This window comes from Notamacropus eugenii, chromosome 1 (assembly GCF_028372415.1).
Source record: "Notamacropus eugenii isolate mMacEug1 chromosome 1, mMacEug1.pri_v2, whole genome shotgun sequence".
NCBI lineage: Eukaryota > Metazoa > Chordata > Mammalia > Diprotodontia > Macropodidae > Notamacropus > Notamacropus eugenii.
The window spans coordinates 668,431,363-668,450,508 of record NC_092872.1 but is presented as its reverse complement, the minus strand read 5'-3'; the positions used below and the strand labels follow the sequence as shown (position 1 = coordinate 668,450,508).

At 40.1% G+C, this 19,146-nt stretch overlaps 1 protein-coding gene across 13 annotated transcripts in view; it reads right to left on the bottom strand.

Moving 5' to 3' along the window:
* The window catches only part of LOC140521092 (E3 ubiquitin-protein ligase TRIM7-like), a 93,344-nt gene that overhangs the window by 20,253 nt on the left and 53,945 nt on the right, over nucleotides 1-19,146 (bottom strand). For 10 of the 13 annotated variants that reach the window (XM_072635787.1, XM_072635773.1, XM_072635782.1 and 7 more), the window contains 2 exons: nucleotides 1,134-1,421; nucleotides 40-134 (listed from right to left, as the gene is read on the bottom strand). The gene's annotated coding sequence lies outside the window, so the exon portion shown is untranslated. Of the gene's footprint in view, nucleotides 1-39; nucleotides 1,422-19,146 lie in introns of all 13 variants that reach the window. The other 3 variants (XM_072635776.1, XM_072635778.1, XM_072635774.1) reach the window with 3 other exon arrangements.

Sequence of the window (19,146 nt, the reverse complement as noted above, 5' to 3'; positions counted from 1 at the left end):
ACCCCCCCCCCCCTTTTCTTTTTGAACCAATATCCAAACCTCAGTGGTTTCTGGTCCTGGGAGAACACTGTGCCACATTAACATCTGTATGCAGTTAATTTCCCAAATGGGAGATGGTCACCACAAATGTAGACCTTTTAAAAATAAACATGAGAAAAATATTACTGCAGCAAAAAAAAAAAAAAAGTGCAGAATCTGTTGGAATTGGTAAGAGGTAGCTGCTGGTAGAACAGAAGCTTGTGCAGATCAAAGGCCTCCCAGGCCTGAACCCTTCTCAGCACACCTGCACCTAGGTCCCAGTTGCAAGTGTGATGCAAGAGAGTTTCTATTCGAATCTGCAGGTTTCCTCTCTCTATTTAGCAGAACTTCATGACCTCTTGGTGTGAGCTTTTCCTTGAAGACTATTGCCCTGGGCAGAAGTCACCCCACAAAAGTCCTTCCTCCATAGTCCTAGACTCCTCTCTGAAGCTAGCTCTTGGCAGAACTTGGCAGTTCTTGGCAATTCTTGGTAGTTCATGATTAGTACAGAGAAAATGCTACAGAAATGTGGAAGACAAAACAAATTTCCACTGCCTTGGAAATCGGGCAAAGTGTCTTAGAAGATATTAAATCTAAGCAGGGCATTGGAATAGGGCCTTGGTTTTATTTTTAAAAATTTGTCTGCCCCTGTGATTTTCTTGCTATAAGGAGCACAAAGTGAAGCGCCTTCTCCTGCCATTAGAGACTGGCACCTTCTCTTCAATTTACAATCTGAGAGAGTGCCTTATGACAATCAAGGAATGTCAAAACCAGGCTGAAGGAATCCTCTCCCTCACCAACAGTCTTCATTTTTACAATACTGCTCAGTGACTTCAGGAAGGGGAAAGGTATTGCTACAGAGAACAGAGAACTTCTATTTTGTTTTGTTTTTAGACCCAGGAGAATAAATAAAGTTTACATATAGCTTGTATCTAGGCTTCTCCAAATGCAGGCAGCAGGGTCTCCAACTGCTACCCAGGCACTCACAATGCAATATAGGATTGCATGTGAGATAGCAAGATGGAAACTATATAAGATGTTAAGGATACCCAGGAACCCAGGAACAGATAAATAAACATAAAATATTCATCAGTTAGAATTGCTGTTAGACTAACCTTTGTCGTTCCAGTGAGTTCCTCTTCATCAGAAGTCCTCTGCAGTCTCCTCAAGTCTCGTAGAAAACCCAGTGGTCTTCCCCTCTAGAATAACTTGTCCCAGAAGGAAAGAATATTTGACGGGTTACTGAACACACAAACCTCTTCTCATCAAGCCTGCCCAGTCAATTAACTCACTGTCTTTGCTTTCCAGACAGAACAAGAACTTTGTGAACTCCAGTCATTTTTCTCCAAGGAGCATGCTACATCAAGAAATTTCCCTCTAAATAGGGGTTCCAAACATAGGATCTGGAAAACGGGAGAAGAAGAGGGAGAAAAAGAGGGAGAGGGAGAGAAAATGCATTTCAATGGAATTGGTTTCTCTTATAAGTACTATGTTATTGTTTGGTTTTTTATGTATGTGAAAACATAGTTATAGGGGTCCATAGACTGTGAATGAGGTCCCTGGCACAAAAGAGTTAAGAACTCAAACTCCAAAACCCAGGTACTCTCAGATTTGGGGTTTACCCAGGAGACAACTAAAGCCCAAGAAAACCATCCCTTCTGTCTAGAAAGATAAGTTCTGGGAGCATGTATCCTAAGTAATTCAAACAGTCTCTTATTCTTTATATAGAAGGTTGAAATTCAGGAAGAAGATCCTCAGTCACTTCCAAGACTGCATGCAAGCATATGTCTACTGCTGCTTAGTGTTTGCACTGAAAGCCACCTTTACTGATCTTGGTGGAGGGAAGATTACCCTCCAAAACTACTACTACTGCTACTATTACTACTACTACTACTGCTACTACTGCTACTACTACTACTACTACTACTACTACTACTGCTACTACTACTACTACTACTGCTACTGCTACTACTACTACTACTGCTACTACTGCTACTACTACTACTGCTACTACTGCTACTACTGCTACTACTACTACTGCTACTACTGCTACTACTACTACTACTACTACTACTACTACTACTACTACTACTACTACTACTACTACACAACTACTATCACTACCACTTCTACTTCATTATCAATTTCTAGAAGAAAGTACGTGAGAAAAGACAAAGAGCAAGTCCTGGGGAGTGATCATGTGACAGAATGCAACCAGCTTGCTTTTATATGCCATGAAGTGGCAACCTATCATTACAAGATCCCTGTCTTATTATTGACTCAAAACATTGACCCTTACTTATAATTTCATCAGGTTTATTGAGGAGCTCTTTGAAGTCTGACAGACTCTCTTGATCCATCTGCCCCTTAGAGTTAATATGTGCTTTCTGTAACTAGGGGGGATGACTGCTGAACAGGTATCAGTATGCCAATCTGACACAATTCCCCAAGCGTATCAGGCTGGGGAGCCTGCTTTCCAGAGTGTCATGATGATATCTAACAGAGACACCTTGATGAGATGGAGAGGACATACAGGTATTCTTTGACTGACGCTGGTCTGCTAGCTACATGATGAAGAAGAACCCTTTTGACTGTCATACTAACCAGAACTGGAGTAAATTCAGAAGGTACTTATCAGTCAGGGCCATTTGTATGAGTTCATCCTTCATTGCCGAAGAAGACCATGCCATCAGAGAAATAATGACATGACTTGCACTTGGCGTTGTTTTGAGTGAGGGAGGACTGTGCAGGTCACCAGCCTCACTTCTCCTCCAGAGCCATCTGAATCCAGTGACCAGATATTCATCAGGATAACTCGAGATGATCCAGGATGAGGCAATTGGGGTTAAGTGACTTGCCCAAAGTCACACAGCTGGTGAGTGTCAAGTGTCTGGGGTAAAATTTGAACTCAGGTCCTCCTGACTCCTGCACTAGTCCTCCATCCACTGTACCACCTAGCTACCCCAACCATTTTCTTTGTCTCTGATTCATTCTATTGAGAGAATGCTGGGGGGGGGGGAGTCTTGAACCCCTCTCCATCCAAATGAAAACAAACATTGCCTTTTTTCCCCTCTTTGTGCTTATTCTTTCCTGTTTTAGGTGAAGGGGATTAGTAATGACCATGACCTTGTAAGCTTTAAAAGATCAGAGGGGGCCACCAGAAGGTCTGGGAGCAGAGTTCCTACCAGGTTTTAAAGCCAGAGAATCCAGCAAGAGCCTCCCCTTACCCCCACCCCAAGCTCTTATCCTTTTGAGATGCAGCCCATTGGGAGCAGAGATACGGACTGCATCCAGAAGTTTAACCACGTTTGGACTAGAACTCAGTGACACCAATATTATCTAGGAATTCTGTTAAGCCTGAACCCACTCTCCCCAGGAAATGGGGGTGGTATAGAAAAGAGAGTGCCCCAGGTATTGGGGAAAAGGTCGATCTATTGTTTCTTACATTATCTTCAAACTAAATGTTGCTTCATAAAAGCTAATTGAGATTAATTGGTTAAGTGAAATGGTGGGTTAGTTACTGGCAGTGAAAAGACCACTCTGGAATGGGGGCCTTATAACAATAAAAAGTACTAACAAGTCTTCTGGCGTGCCCCTAGTACACTAAAAAGAAAACTGTATTGTCTGCCCTTTCCCTAGAACTTTGAAATCGGAGCACTCGTTATACTTTATTTTAACAGATTATAAAGAATTTAGAGTTTATGAATTCATGAAAAATGTTTTTATATGTTTGTTTATTCAAATATTTGAATTGATGAGGACTGTATCAATTGTCAAAAATCTGTGACTTCCTTGGTCTTCCAAGGATCACAACACAACTATAACTTACTAGAGAAGTTAACTCATGAGTGACTCATCCATAGCTAGTGTCAGATATGGGATGATAACTAGGCTTAAAATATGTTACTTTTTTTAAAGGTCAATTTTATTCCTATTTTGTGGATAGGGAAACAATCACAAGGAAGTTCATTAATTTTCTGTAGATTATACAACTAGTACATGGTAAAACAGGCACCAAAACTCAATTCACCCTAACCCTAGCCCATTCTCTCCACTGGACAATTCTGCCTTAAAAGCTGCTATTCCCATGTCTGACCTACCCTCCCAGGTGATCTTGACTCGATGTAGTCACACAAGTGGGGGGCATGAGAAAAGGGACATCATAACTGAAATATTCCTTTTATGTTCATTCCTTCAGGCAGAGACAATATTATCTGTTTAAATGTAATCTTCCCGAGAAGGAAAACACATTAAGCCATCATACCTTAGTATGATTGAGTTCATCAGATCCTTTCCAAAAGGATAGCTTTACAAGAATAATTTCTGAATGAAACACCAAACAGTGGAGTTTTGAATTGAGACAGAAGAATTCCCAAATATGGGCCCTTGCCCAAGGAATAAGACCTGGGTGAGGATACTATGTGGGATCTTGGGCAAACAATGGCCAGAGGACATTGGGATCCTGAAGAGAATAGATGGCACTGGGGTGTGGAGGGGTGACAAGTATAGACATGGAAGGGGGGAAGATGTTAAAGAGAAGTCCCAAGTGGTATTCAGGAAGGGGGAAATCTAAGCCCCTTTGGGATGGTTTACATGACCACTAGGTGGAGCAGGCATTTCGTTAACCATGTATGAGAGTAGGCTTCTTACAGACAAGTGGCCCTGAGATCTACAGTGGGAGATGGAAGAAGGAAATGGCTCCATTCTAAGGGAAAGGGTCACAGAGTATATGTGTCCTCAACTCTCTGCTGTTTTTCCTTTAAACCATAATGCCTATCACATAGTAGGTGCTTAATAAATGTTTGCTGAGTTGACTTGATGTGCTCAATTAGGTATGTATCTGTGCATCATTACTCCAGAGAAGGGAACAACATAGAACCCTGGGCCAGTCAGTTCTCAAAAAAAAAAAAAAACATTTCCTTCTTCTTCCTATATATCCCATGATACGTGGTTGGGATATGAACTAGAGGAGGAGGAAGAGAGTAGTTAGAGTTTGGAGGGTCAAGCTACTTGATATTTCCTTCCACAGAATCCACTTTTAAATAATATGAGTGAAGACACTTGAGAAGTCTCATGGAATATGACTATGCCTTGATAGGATCTGAAACACAGTACTTGGTTTTGTAGGTAAAGAAACTAAATTTTATCAGTTCCTGAAGAGATGCTAATCAAGAGGGATTTAGCAGACACTACATTAATTGATTTGAGCATTTGTTTGGCTCAAATGTGTTTCTTTGTAACATGAGATAGATTTGGTCAGAGAACCACTGTCCATCAGTGAATAGAATGATGGTCCACTCAATTCCTTTTACCTTTTATCCCAATAGCCTTTGTAACTGGAGCTTCTTAATCTCATGTTTTGAGGTACCCTCAATACAGATCTTCCAAAACATTTGGAAAGATTTTGTAAACTAACTCATACTGAGGTAAAGCTTAATGTGTTTTCCCATACCCCTAACTTTTGCATCTGTGGTCACTTAAGAAGGCTAAATAAGTAGGAAGGGATAAGGTTGTGGGGAGCTTTAAAGGCCAAACAAAGGATTTTATATTCGATCTTAAAATTTATAGGGAGCCACTGGAGCTCATTGAGTAGGAGATGATGTGTTCTGACCTGCTTTTTAGGAAAATCAGCTTGGTAACTGATTTGGAAGATGGACTGGTAGATCAAAAAGGAAACCAATTACAAGGCAATAGTCCAGGCATGAGGTTATGAGGGTTTGAATTAAGGTGGGAGTTATATGAATACCCAAAGTGGGGGAAGAGGGGGAATATAGACAAGAAATTTGTAAAAGCAAAAAACCAACACAATTTGAAAACAGGTTTGATGTCTGAGATGAGTCAGAGTCCACAGAGAGGATTCAGTATGGAGCAGCAGTTAGGACAAAAACAGAGGAAAGAACTCATCTGTAGGAGGATCAATACAAACCCCACAGAGCGGTCAATGAGACTGTGTAGTTATCATTTCCCAAGTCATAGGATTTAACAACTCAGGCATCACTGATAACTGCAGAGAGTAAAATTTCAGTTGAGAAGTGAGTAGGAGAAATGGAAGCAGGGAGTATAGATGGCTTTCTATAAGAATTTGGCTAATGATATAGCTAATAACTTAAGGAGATGACAGGGTAATGTGAAGGGCTTTTTTGGTTTTATTTTTTAAGAATGGAGGAATGCTGGGTATGTTTATGGATAGATGAGGAACAGTTAAGAGTAAGGGAGAAAATGAAAATTAGAAAAACAGAATGAATCAGAGAGAAAGCTGGGATAGATGTCAAGAGCACAAGTAGAGGGGATTGGCCTTGGAAAAGCAAAGAACCACAGTTTCCTCTCAGATCAGAACAAAGAATAAAAGGCTATTACAGGAGTTCCAGGGGTAGAACAGGAGAGAAGACGCTCACAATGGATAATTTATGTTTTCTCATTAAAATAGGAGGTGAAGTCACAGGAATTTTCTTATCCATAGCCCACTGGCATTTTGATTGATATCACATTCAATTTGTAAATTAATTTAGGTAACAATGCAATTTTTCCTAGATTTCCTAGATTCCTAGAACTGCCCATGACCATGAGGTGCCTCTCCAAATAAATTCTTCCCTTACTTCTGTTAAAGTTGCCTTGAAATTGTCTTTACGTGGGTCTTTCATATTTCTTTTGTTGTTCTTGAGTCATTTCAGTCATGTCTGACTCCTTTTGATCTCATTTGTGGCTTTCTTGGCAGAGATACTAAAGTGGTTTACTGTTTCTTTCTCCTGATTTTACAGATGAGAAAACTGAGGCAAATAGGGTTAAGTGATTTGCCCAGGGTCACATAGCTCCTAAGTGTCTGAGGCCAGATTTGAACTCAGGAAGAAGACTCCAGGCCAGGCTCTCTATCCACTATGCACCTAGCTGCCCTAATGTTTCTTAGTAGCCTAAATATTTGATATACTGTCTTTGTTGTAAATAGTATTTCCCTTTCTACTCATGTTTCTGTTTTTAGTTAGTGATATATTCATGATTTTTGTGGGTTTCCCTTATATCCTGCTATCTTGATAAAAACCATCATTATCTTGATCAATTTTTTGTTACCATTGAGTTTCTTGGGTTTTCTAAATATACCATTAGATGTCAATACTGCAGGGATCTATGATTTCAAGGGTGTGGTTCCTCCAACCAGTGCAGAGCACAGCCCCTCTATAGCTCAGCAAATAGTTTTATTTTTTTTTTTGAGTTGTCATAATCAATCCTTCCTTGTCCACCATCTTAGGGATGAACTCTAAACTTAGCTAAACTGGCTCTCAGACAACTGTACAATTCAGCAGCAGTTCTGTTCCATCACATACTCTATGGAGAGATTCTACCTTATTTTCTACCATATTCTCTTAATGTATTTTCCATGTTTTATTGCTGTGGTGTGCATTTCTAAAACTATCTCAAATAGGAATGTTAAAAAGGGTTGAAAAGGATGCTGCCTCCTAAGGACTTTGACTATTGGCTTTGAACCTCCTGCTTTTCTGCCTCCCATCTCTTTGTAAAGGAACCAAAGGCTTCTGGGGGATTGAAATAACTGGGGGACCTTAGACCTAGAGAGTCCTTGATGGTTTATTGGAGTAAATAAAGTAAGTAAAGTCTCTAAAATGATGCTGAACAGGTTCAACATAGCAGTAAGACATTAAGCAAGAACACTGAAAGAATTTTTTAGCCCAAGTCAGTTGGAGTTTTCTGGCAGAATACCATTGACTGGAAATAATCTCCCTGAGGGCAGAGTCCGCCTCACTTTTGGTTTTTTAGGGATTGTTTTCTTTTGTTTTTTTTGTTTTTGTATCCCCAGCACCAAGCACAGGTCATGGCATATTTTAAATGCTTATTGATTAATAAGTGACACAGTGGGCAGCGTTGGGCCTGAAATCATGCAGATTCATCTTCCTGAGTTCAAATCCAGCCTCGGACACTATGTGACGCTAAGTAAGTCACTCATCCCTGTTTGTCTCAGTTTCTTTATCCGTCAAAGGAGTCCGAGAAGAAAATGGGAAACCACTCCAGAGTCTTTGCCAAGAAAACTCTAAATGGGGTCACAAGGAGTCAGACACAACTGAACAACAATCGCACAGTTAGTAAGAAAAATTAACAGGAAAATTAACTTTAGTGAGTAGGAAATAGATGTTTAAAACAGGACATAGAGCTTACAGGCCCTACATGGCTAACTGGCTATTCTGTGTTCTAAGACCTTGGTTCCTAGAGGTGAGGAATCTCCTTTCAGAGAGCAAACCTCTCTGAGAATTGATCATCTCTTCCTACGGGGCTGAAAAGCAGCTGAGAGATTTTTTCCTAGTCTGAGGAGTGGGTATTTCAAAGTCCTGAATTTCTAAAATAGGTAAGAAACATACAAAGTTTCAAGAAGGGAATAAGCATTTATTAAACTTTGTGTCAGGCACTTCACTTTACCAACGTCATCTCCTTTGATCTTCACAAGCAACCCCAGGAGTTAGACACTATTATTATCCCCATTTTATCGTTGAGGAAACTGAGACAAGTAGCAGTTAATTTGATTTGCCTATGGTCACATTGTTCGTATCTGAGGCTGAATTCGAATTCAGGTCTTTGGAACTCCGGACCTGGTGTTCTATCCACTGTACCACCTTTAGGCAAAGTCCTTGAGCTTACAATCTACTAGAATACCAGACAGATCCTCTATGTAAACAAAAAAAGATGCCATAAAGGGAACGGAGAGGCAAAAAAGTGTGATTCTAATAAGTTTAGTTCTCTGGCTTCCTGGCTTCTGTTGCATGGACCCACTAACACTCTAATCACTCTCAAGCCCCCCAAGTGCCTAGTCTGTTTGTTCTCCTAGCCCTCCTAGTCTCTTTTTCCCATGTGGCCACTTCTAATGGCTTAGAGCTAAGCTAATCAGATCTAGCATCTGCCTGGGCTTTGTCATCACTACTCTCTAAATACTGATAACACTTGGTCAGAATCAGTGCTAGGGCCCAAGGGAAAAAGCCTTGGCCTCACACTTTGAGCCACAACCCCCCATGCCAACAACTCAAGACTCACAGTGAACCTAGAACTGAATCCCAGGGTCCTAAAGAGAGCTTCAACACCATGTGCCTTAACTGGAATCTCATACACCTCCATATTCCACAGAGTCACCTTAAATTGACCACTCCCGATATAAATAATCACGGTACAATGGATGAGAGCCTCATGCTTGGAGCCAGAAAAGCCAGGTTCAAGCCCCAGCTCCATCATCATCTTCTGCTCACATGCCTTTAAACAAGTCACCTCTCTGGCCTCAGTCTCCTCATCTGTAAAACAAAGGAGCTGGATTAGCTGACCTTTGAGGTCTCTTCCAGTTCTAAAACTATAACTCAAACCAATCCCAACTCTCAAAACTCTGCTGCATTTCAGCACAAACACCCAGAGGCCAGCTTCCTAATAGAACTACTCCACCAATTACCGGCTTTGTGCCCTGGTGCTTGGTTAAAAGCCAAGGGGGAATCAATCACTCTGGACAGCTGCGAACCCTCTTTGATGCACAGCTGCTGCCTCTCCGAATCTACCACCATGAGAGATTAGACAGAGGAAGAGAGGGTTTGCACTGGACAGGAAAGCATGGAGGCCGGCAAACACAATTTTTTTTGTTTTCATTTTTAAGAAACTATCACCTAGAGAAGGAAAGTGACTTTCTCCACTAATATTAGACATTAATTCCCTTTTATTTAATTAATTCCCATTTAATTAATCCCCATTAATTATTAACTGTTTAATAATAATAATAATAATAGAAGCATGAAATTAGAAGGGAAAGAAGAGTATGAAGGCACTAAGGGTGAAGGGCAGTGAGAAGGAAACCCAAAAAATGCAGCAGTCAGGGGTCATTTGGAGTGGGAGGAGTGAAACACTCTACACCCCACCAGCCCCTGAGGGTACCACTGTAAGGCAGTAAAGTCATTGATGTTCATAATGATGACCCCAGGTTACCAAGAAAAGGCTGTCCTCCCCTTTGTCTCAGGAATGATGAGTAAGCTTGACCTGGCCTGGACTCAGCAGAGAGACCTGACCCAGGTCAAAGAATCTGCCCTGGTGCACTGGCCTGGCAGAGTCATAGAATCTGGCTTCTAGAGTCAAAGAACCTGGGTTCAAATCCTACCTCTTCCTTGTCTGTGTGACCTTGGTTGAGCAAGTTATTTAACCTCCCTGGCTCAGTTTCCTCATCTGAAAAATGAGATGTTGTGTCCCTACTCTAGATCTGTGATCAAATAATCTGATCTTGAAAGTGAATAAGGAGTCCATATCTGTGGGGCTTACACCCCTGTGTCTAGTGTCTTCAGATCCACGATGGCCATTCAGAAGTCAAGTCATTTCAGTCATGCCTAGCTCTTTGTGACTCCACCATGAGGTTTTCTTGGCAGAGATACTGGAGACATTTGCCATTTCTTTCCCGAGTTCATTTAACAGATAAGGAAACTGAGGCAAACAGGGGTAAGTGATTTGCCCAGGGTCACAAAGTTAGTAAATGTCTGAGGCCAAACTTGAACTCAGGTCCTCCTGCCTCTATGTCCTGAGCCACGTCCTCCTCAGTGTCTTCCTCTGTGACCTGAAAGGGTCCTTCCAATTATCAACCTATGGTTCTGAGTCTGTTCCTTCCTAACTCAGGTCTTTCTCTCCCCATTAGTTTGCTCCCATTAGTTTGAACCCCTCCAGGCCTTAAGGAAGTACTAATCATTAATCATAGAACTGTCCTCTAGGGCCTAGGCCAAGCTCCTGGACCCACTGTGCATCTGTTTCTCTCTTAGAGTCTTAGCTTGTCTGAGACCTTTTAAATGCATCACAGAAAGGGACTGAGGTAAAGATAAGTAGTAACAAATCTCATTGTAAAATTTTAAACTGTAAAGGACCTTGGGGATCCTCTAGTCTAAATACTTTATTGTCCACACAAGTAAGCTGATTCTGAGAAGCAAAGTCAATTTCCCATGACTGCACAATTTCACTCTCTTCTGTATTACTGTCTTAATTATTTCTCATGAAAGCATGAAATTCCCCATTTGTTTACCTTTTCCTTAGAATATTGCCCTGGCTCTGAATTCTGTGAAACCTCCCTGGGCCTTAGTTTGCTCATCTTTAAAACTGTTAGGTTGGTTCAGATAGCCTCTGAGGTCCCCTCCAGCTCTGTGATACTTAATCCTGAGCAGCCCAAAGTAGAACATAGAAAGAGGAAAGTACTAGACCCGCAGTCATATAGCCTATGTGTCTATAATAGTTATTGTTATTATTAATATGACAATAATGACTAGCATTTATATAGGACCTTAAGGCTTACAATGCACTTTACAAATATTTTATTATTTTATCCTCACAACAATCCTAGGAGGTAGAGGTTATTATTATCCCAGGAAAATTAAGAGACCTTTGCCTTTAAAAGGGATAGATTTAAATTTTAAGTAACCAATAATTCAAAAAAAGATGCCAAGAAGATGACAAGAGAAGGGGGATAATGGCAAGGCTGACTGGGGTCATGGTGCAATGGATAGAGTACTAGGCCTAAAGTCAGGAAGACCCAATTTCAAATCCAGCATCTGACACTTACTAGCTGTGTGACCCTGCATGAGTCATTTAACATCTGTCTACCTCAGTTTCCTTAACTATAAAATGGAGAAAATAAGAGAACCAATCTCCCAAGGCTATTGTGGGGATTCGATGAGATACTATTTGTAGAGTGCTAAGCGCAGGGCCTGGCACATAGAAGGCACTTCATAATAATAATGGTCCATACCAGAGTACGGTAGTTATTGAAATGTAGAGAGACTCTGAATTAACTCTCTCAGAGTAGAACTGACTACCTCTCCCTGTCATGGTTCTAGGAGTATTCCTGATGGGTTAGGGAAACCTTTGTTTAATGCTATCAGTAGAAATCCCCATTCTGGTGTGTTTTTCCTTCTGTTAACTTCTAGGATCAGTACCTCAGATTCATTTAAACAATTAACATCCATTAAAAGCAGATACACTCGCCCCTATTCCACCTTGGTCCCTGGGGAGACTAGGTTCAAACAATGTAATTTTTAAAAACATTCACCCAATCAGATTTACTCCTAAAAGTGGTGTGCTGTCAACTACCACTAGGCTGGGTCCTTCAGGTCCCAGGGTGTCATTACTGGGTTAGCTCACAATTCTGACCTTTCAAAGTTCATAAGATTATATCTGTCTCTGGTATTCCTTCATCTAAAAGCAAGACAGAGGAGATGTAAAGAGACAAAGTACAGAGGCCCATATGTTGGCCCGAGATAGAGAGATTCCCAAGGCCTCTCCCTTTATAGTATTATCTTTCTTATTCAAACTGTTGTTCAGTTATATCCAGCTCTTTACCACCCCAAATGAGGTTTTCTTGGCAAAGACATTGGAGTGGTTTGCCATCTTCTTCTCCAGTAGATTAAGGCAAACAGAAATTAAGTGACTTGCCTGGGGTCACACAGCCAGTGAGTGTCTAAAGATAGATTTGAACTCAGGTCTTCTTCACTCCAGGCCCAGAGTTCTATCTACTAAGCCACCTACCTGTCTCCGATTCAAAGAATAGTCAGGGAGGAAAAAGCCAGAGCAACTCAAAGGCCTTACTTTTCTAAGTTAGTCCAGTGCTTACAACATTGTCTGACATGGTAATTAATGTTTATTGATATTGATAGGGCCTTTTAAATGTATCACAGTTCCAGCTACATAGCTTACCTCTCAATAATCTGTCTCTTTCTCATATGGTTAGCAGAATGTCTATTCTTGCCCCAAATCGAGCAGCAAGGCATTTCTTTTACATCACATCATCTTATTCTGGGAGCAGGCTCCCCAGTCTCTTCCTTAGGGCATATTGCATCTGCTGGGCATGCTATGTCTAAGCACCAGCCTTCCCCCACTGACATTTCCCTTTTCCTGCTAGTCCAATGTTGACCTTACTCTTTGTGCAGCTCTCCTTGAGATATCTGCCACTCTTTACTAGGAAACTTTCAAGGAGGAGCTGGGAGTGAGTTTGGATTGGAGGACCAGGAAGTGAAGGCAAGAGAGAAGCTGAACAAGGGGGCCTCTTAGTTTGCCAACAGAAGCAGACTTGACCTTTCTTCCGGCAAGCACATAATTGAGGTGGCAGTCTTGCCAGGCCATGGGTTTGGTTCCAAAACCTGATCAGGGCCTTATTTCTGTCCATGTCTCCTGGAAGCCCCTGGAAGAACCTCTACGTAAAAGCAGAGTACCTGGGGTCAGATCCCTGGTCAAGAGTTTCCACCATTCCTATAGTTGTGAACACATTGTCTGAGTCTAGGATTCTTAACTTAGGGAATCCATGAATTTGCGTAGGAAAAAAATTGCAACCTTATTTTCACTAACCTCTAGTTGTAAGGCACAGAGAGACAGAGAGAGAGAAATCTGGAGAGAGACAGAAATGAAGGGGAGACAGAGACAGAGAGATAAAGAGGAGAGAAGGAAGTAAGGAATAATGGAGAAAGAGGGAGAGAAAGAGAGGGAGAAGCAAAGAGACAGGGAGACAGGAGACAACAGAAAAGAAAGGTACAGAGGCAGATGGAAAGACAGAGGAAACAGGAGCAAGGGAAGGGAGGCTGAAATGCAAATGGAAGGGACTGTTGTGATTACAGTGAGCACATTCAACACTGCAGGGAATTTTTATCTCTCCTTCTACCTCATAGTTATCTGTATGTGTGGTTCTTTTAATTCAACATGAAATCTTTCACGCATATAAAATTTGTTACTTTTATATGATGAGCCTTAAAAAAAAACTCTCTAAAGGCCCTTGTTTATTGTATGTCAGTAGTCACCACAGCAAATCCCATAAATTTTCAAAACAAACCCACCAGCATCTGCTCCCTCTCAGTCTCACACCACAAGTGAGGAGCTAAATCCATCCTTTCATTTCACCCCGTCCAAGTTGGGTCCTAGAGTTTGTCCCCCAGACGGCTGGGGTGGCCCATCCCCCAGTCTGCAGAGCAGGTGAGAATAACAGGCCCTTCCATTCTCACTATGAAGACCTGTGACAAAGCAGCCGGATGAGAACTTCCCTGTTGGTTTTTTCGATAGCATGAACAGAGCCTAACATTCACTTTCCTCTTTCATGTCATGATACCAGCCAAAATTACCTTTAAATGAGGAAGAACACCATTATTTAATCAATAGAATTGCGTCAATTGAGGAAAATTTGTCTCCAGTGTAAACAAGCAGAATGTCTTTGTGCTCTGTAAAAACAAGGTTAAATTACTTGCAGATCTGGGAGAGGGAGAGAAATGGAGGAAGCAAACCTGAAGTCTAACACATTCAAGATCTGGGAACAGAAATGAAGGGTAATTGCTCTGATTACATGCTACGACTGGCTCTTTCCTAGCTCGGGCCATGTGGACTTTTATCTTGATGGAACCCCCACACATGCTTCTTCTCTTTCCCGTCTATAAAACCCAGGATTCACCCAGGAGTCTGGCCTTAAGCTGATCTGTGCTTTACCTTTGGCCAATAACAAAACAAAGGAAAAGAAACATAACTAATGATGGGAATAATTAAGGCTCAAATTAAAACCAGGAGCCAGCTTGCTGTCTCCAGAGCAGACCACAGTCCATGACCTCTGGTGGGCAGGTGAGTCATGCTACCATTCCCCCAAGAGGCCATAACCCCCTACACCGACCACTTAGCTATGAAATGAAGTTGGAGAGTGGGAGGAGGGGGAAATGAAGCCTTTATCCTGGTGACTTGATCTATGCCCTTAATGAGCCAATTCTTCTCCAGTTTCAGCTATATGCCTGTCCCATTGTCTCCTTCCCTTCTCTCCTTGGTATTAGGAAGCACTCAACACTGACAATGAGTCATCTGACTGGCTAGACTTTCAGAAGCGAACAGACACAGATGGTCAGTTTCTTCTGAAAGAAATTGATCCCTGATCCTCCATTATGTATCCCAACCATAGTTACCCAAATAGATGATCTCCCATGTTAATACATATTTATCTCACGTATATATGTTAATATATGTTTATCTCCAGTAGGGAGATGATTAAACTGATTTGTTCCTTTAACAAAGCATTTATCGAACATCTATTACGTGCTGGGCATAAGCTCCAGTAGATTCTCTTATGCTGCAATGACCTTGACCATGACCTTGAGTTTATTTGCCAAGGGCCAGCCTAGCTAAGTACAGACAGGCTCTAACCCCTAGTAGGTTGGCCACTTGGTGGCGATTTCTTTTTATCACACTAATACGTAAAACAGAGAAAAATGAAAAATGGCCCTAAGTCTTATGTGGCCTCCTTCTGATTCTGCCACAACAGAGGTAGAGTGATGGAAGAGAGTAGAGGATGCTAAGAATTATAATTTTTGAACTATTTAAACTTGAACTTGGCTTTGTTATTCAAAATATGATCCAGTGATCAATGAGTGACATAGCACTAGAGGAACTGAATCATATCAGTCTTAATATTATCAATATAAATTATTTCAGATGGAAGAAGGAAGTTACAGATAATGACCCACAAGTGCCCCGTAGAGAACCAAGAAGTGGGAAGAGGAAAAGGAAATGGCAGAGCTGGGTTTACCATGAGCCCAAGGTTAGCAAGAAATATAATTTCATGGGAAACTTATTCATCTCCTATTTCAATGTTTGTGATAAGGTATTGAAAAAAAGACTACCATTAACTTTATTACAGCTTACACAACAACAGTGATAACAGAGAATGAAGAGGCAGAGACATTCTACAAAGACCTCTTTAAAATTCACCAAATTAAATGAGCACACACTTTGATACTTGTTTACTTCAATGAAAAGATAGAAATAGGTGACCACTGAAAAATGAATTTACTGGAAAATAGGGGTCAAGAGCAGGAAATGAAGAGACTGAACAACTATAGATAGCAGCCTCATGTCTCTACATCATAAAAACTGTCTTGAATAAAAGAATAGGCAGCAGACTTGAATGGTGGAAAATAACACACAGGAAAGAAATTGATTATATTTTCACAGATAGGAAAAAAAATTCTTACTAATGTAGGAGTCATTCCTAAATCAGCTGTCTGTGTCAGTCAGGCTTGGTAGAGACAGCTAGAAGAAAGAATAAAAATGAGAAAAAGATGACATGCAATTTGAAACAATTCAATATTGACATGCTCCTGGGAGAAGTGAATTATATCCATTTTTACATGCTACAAACAAAACCAGGAGACAGCAGGCAGTTGCAGCTGTAACCAGGGCTGTGCTGGAGCCAGCTCCAGCTTACGAGATTGATTGTGAAATTTTCAGTGCAAGCATTTAAACCTCAGAAATCTGCGATTGCCACAGATGGGGGCTTGATTTATTATTTTCTTGATTGTCTAGAATTTTAAAAGTGTTGCTAATGTAGATTAAACCTTAAAGTGTACTGCATACTTTTTCTTTTTTTGGAGAGCCTAATTAAACTTTTATCAACACACCCCCGTATTGCTCTATAAACTGGAGCTCAGCAGGAGTGCAGCAGCAGGCTCTGGGAATGGTCTAACCATATTGAATGCCTGGTGACTGTAGGCCAGTAACAATAATGATGGTGATGATGACGACAAGGATGATGATGATGAGATAAACGATAATAATAACGTGACATTTATATAGTGCTCTAAATTTTGCTGAGTACTTTGTTGTGCACATGGTTTAGTTATTTTGGTTGTATCCAACTTTCCATAACTCAATTTGGGGTTTCCTTGACAAAGATATTGGAGTGGTGTGCCATTTCCTTCTCCAGCTTAATTTGCAGATGAAATGAAACTAAGGCAAACAGAGTTAAATGACTTGCCTAGGGTCACTAAGTGTGTCTGTAGTAAGTGTCACTAGTAAGTGTCTGAGGCCATTGAACTTGTCTTCCTAACTCCAGGCCTGGCTGTACTACCTAGCTGCTTTACATTCATTAATTCATTTGACCTTCACAACACCCTGAGACAGACCAAAACCAAGTTCAAGTTTAAATGATCTAAAAATGGCAAATCTTAGCATCCTCTGCTCCCTTTTCTACCATACTATTACTGTCATGGCAGAATCAAAAGGGAAACTACTCAGGGACATTTTGCATTTTTCTCAGTTTGATGGATTGCTAATGGCTAAAAGAGAAATGGCTCTTAGGTTCTCCTTGGAGAGATAAATAAAGGAGTTGGTGACAGTAAACATTTTGTGGAATGTTTAATCATTCCATGATAAGTATTTGAAAAAAGACCACCATGAAAATGACTACAGTTTATAGAGCAACCAACATCTATTGTAGAAAATGAGAAAGTAGAGAAATTCTACCAAGAACTTGATAAGAGCCTCCAAATGAAATCAACATGCTTAGATACTGACTTAAATATAAAGGCGGAAATTGGTGATCATAGAAAACAATGTGTTAGGAAGTATGGTTCAGAAACAAGGAATGAGAAAGGCCAAAGATTCACAGACTACACAGACACCTCATTTCTGTTCCATGATTACTTTCTTTCAGAAAGGAGTTAGAAAGCACTGGACAGCATGAGCACCAAATCAAATCACAAAAAAGAAACTGATTTTCACCAGACAGGAGTCAACTTATTGCTAATGTGAAATCATTATTCACTGTGAACAGTCACACCAACAACTTATTAGAGCAAAGGAAAAAATTAAAGCAAAGTGGGGAGAGGGAAGCGAATAAACATTTATGTAGCTCCTACTATGTGCTAGGCACTGTGTTAAATGCTTTTACAAATATCAACTCATTTTATGAATGATACATTTGTTAAATAAAGCTAGAAAAATCCAAAATGACAAGATATGCCTTACAGTTAAAACCTGACCCACATAAACAAGTTATTGACAAGGAATTTTTTTTATTTTATTTATTTTTAACTTATAAGATAAAACAAGCATTTCCATAACATAGTAGATTTTTTAAAAAAAAAAGATGAAGCCACAAATCTATTATGTGTAACTTGCTATTACTTTTAAATATATAAGGTTATCATTTTAATGTCTTTATGTTCCTTTTTTTCTTCCCTCCTCCAGCACAAAATAATGTATGAAATGAAAACAAGAGAACGTTGTGTACAGTAACAGCGATGTTAAGAACAACTTTGAGCAAGTAAGCCATTTTAACTATTACAAATAGTCAAATTAACTACAAAGGACCTATGAAGGAAGACACTATCTGCCTCTAGAGAATGAACTGATAAATGGAAGTATATATAAAATGATTTTAAATATATATACATATTTGTATCTAATGGTAATCATCTCTACTGACAAGAAAAACTGAGAAACAGGTAGAAGGAAGGAGATGGATCCCAAATATAATTATTTCCTATAAAAGTTTAAAAGAAATCAATGAATTGCCATTATGAGGAAACCAAAAGTGTCTGAGAACACTTTAGTTGGCAAATACTTTATTGACTTGCGAAATGGAGAGATACGGCAACTGGAGGCAAAGTCAGTTTGGAATAGAAATTTTTCATAAAATCACACGGAAAAAGGATCTTGGGAGACAATGATCTTCCTTGTCTCATTTTTTAAAGTGATCAGTGGAGGGGAAAACCTATTCAAAGAAATCCAGGTGAAAGACTCAATGAAACTGTCCATGGATATTTTGGGATGAAACAAGAAGCAAGCCAAAAAGACAAAATTTTAGGGAAGCTCTGCAAAGGATTTTATTGAGGATGGGGGGTTTGTCATATACTTTCTGCATGATCAAAATTCTTGGATTCCCTCATATGTAGGATCACAATACCAGATACACTTATGAAAGTGGTGGCAATGGCATTGAATGAAAGAAAAATGAGGAAAGTATCTGAATGTACACAAACAGAGCATTGAACATTGAACAGGTGGAGGATATTGAAAGAAATAGTCAAGGTTTTAAAAAAAGAAGACACCAAGGATGTTGAGGGGAAATATCAGATCTAATCACTGTCCCAAAAGTGACCAAGAAAACACAAACAATGATGCAACCAATATATTTACTTTCCCACCTACATAAAATGTTTAGGAAAATAGGCTACCTTCATTTCAAAGGCACCCTAGATGAGACTGCTAGATGAGGATAGACTTTCATAAGTGATGTTCTACAATAGACCACATTTTTAAAATATGTAGATAATATACAATCTTATCATTTATTTTTTAAAAGCATTTGATTTGGTAGAGTCAAACTCC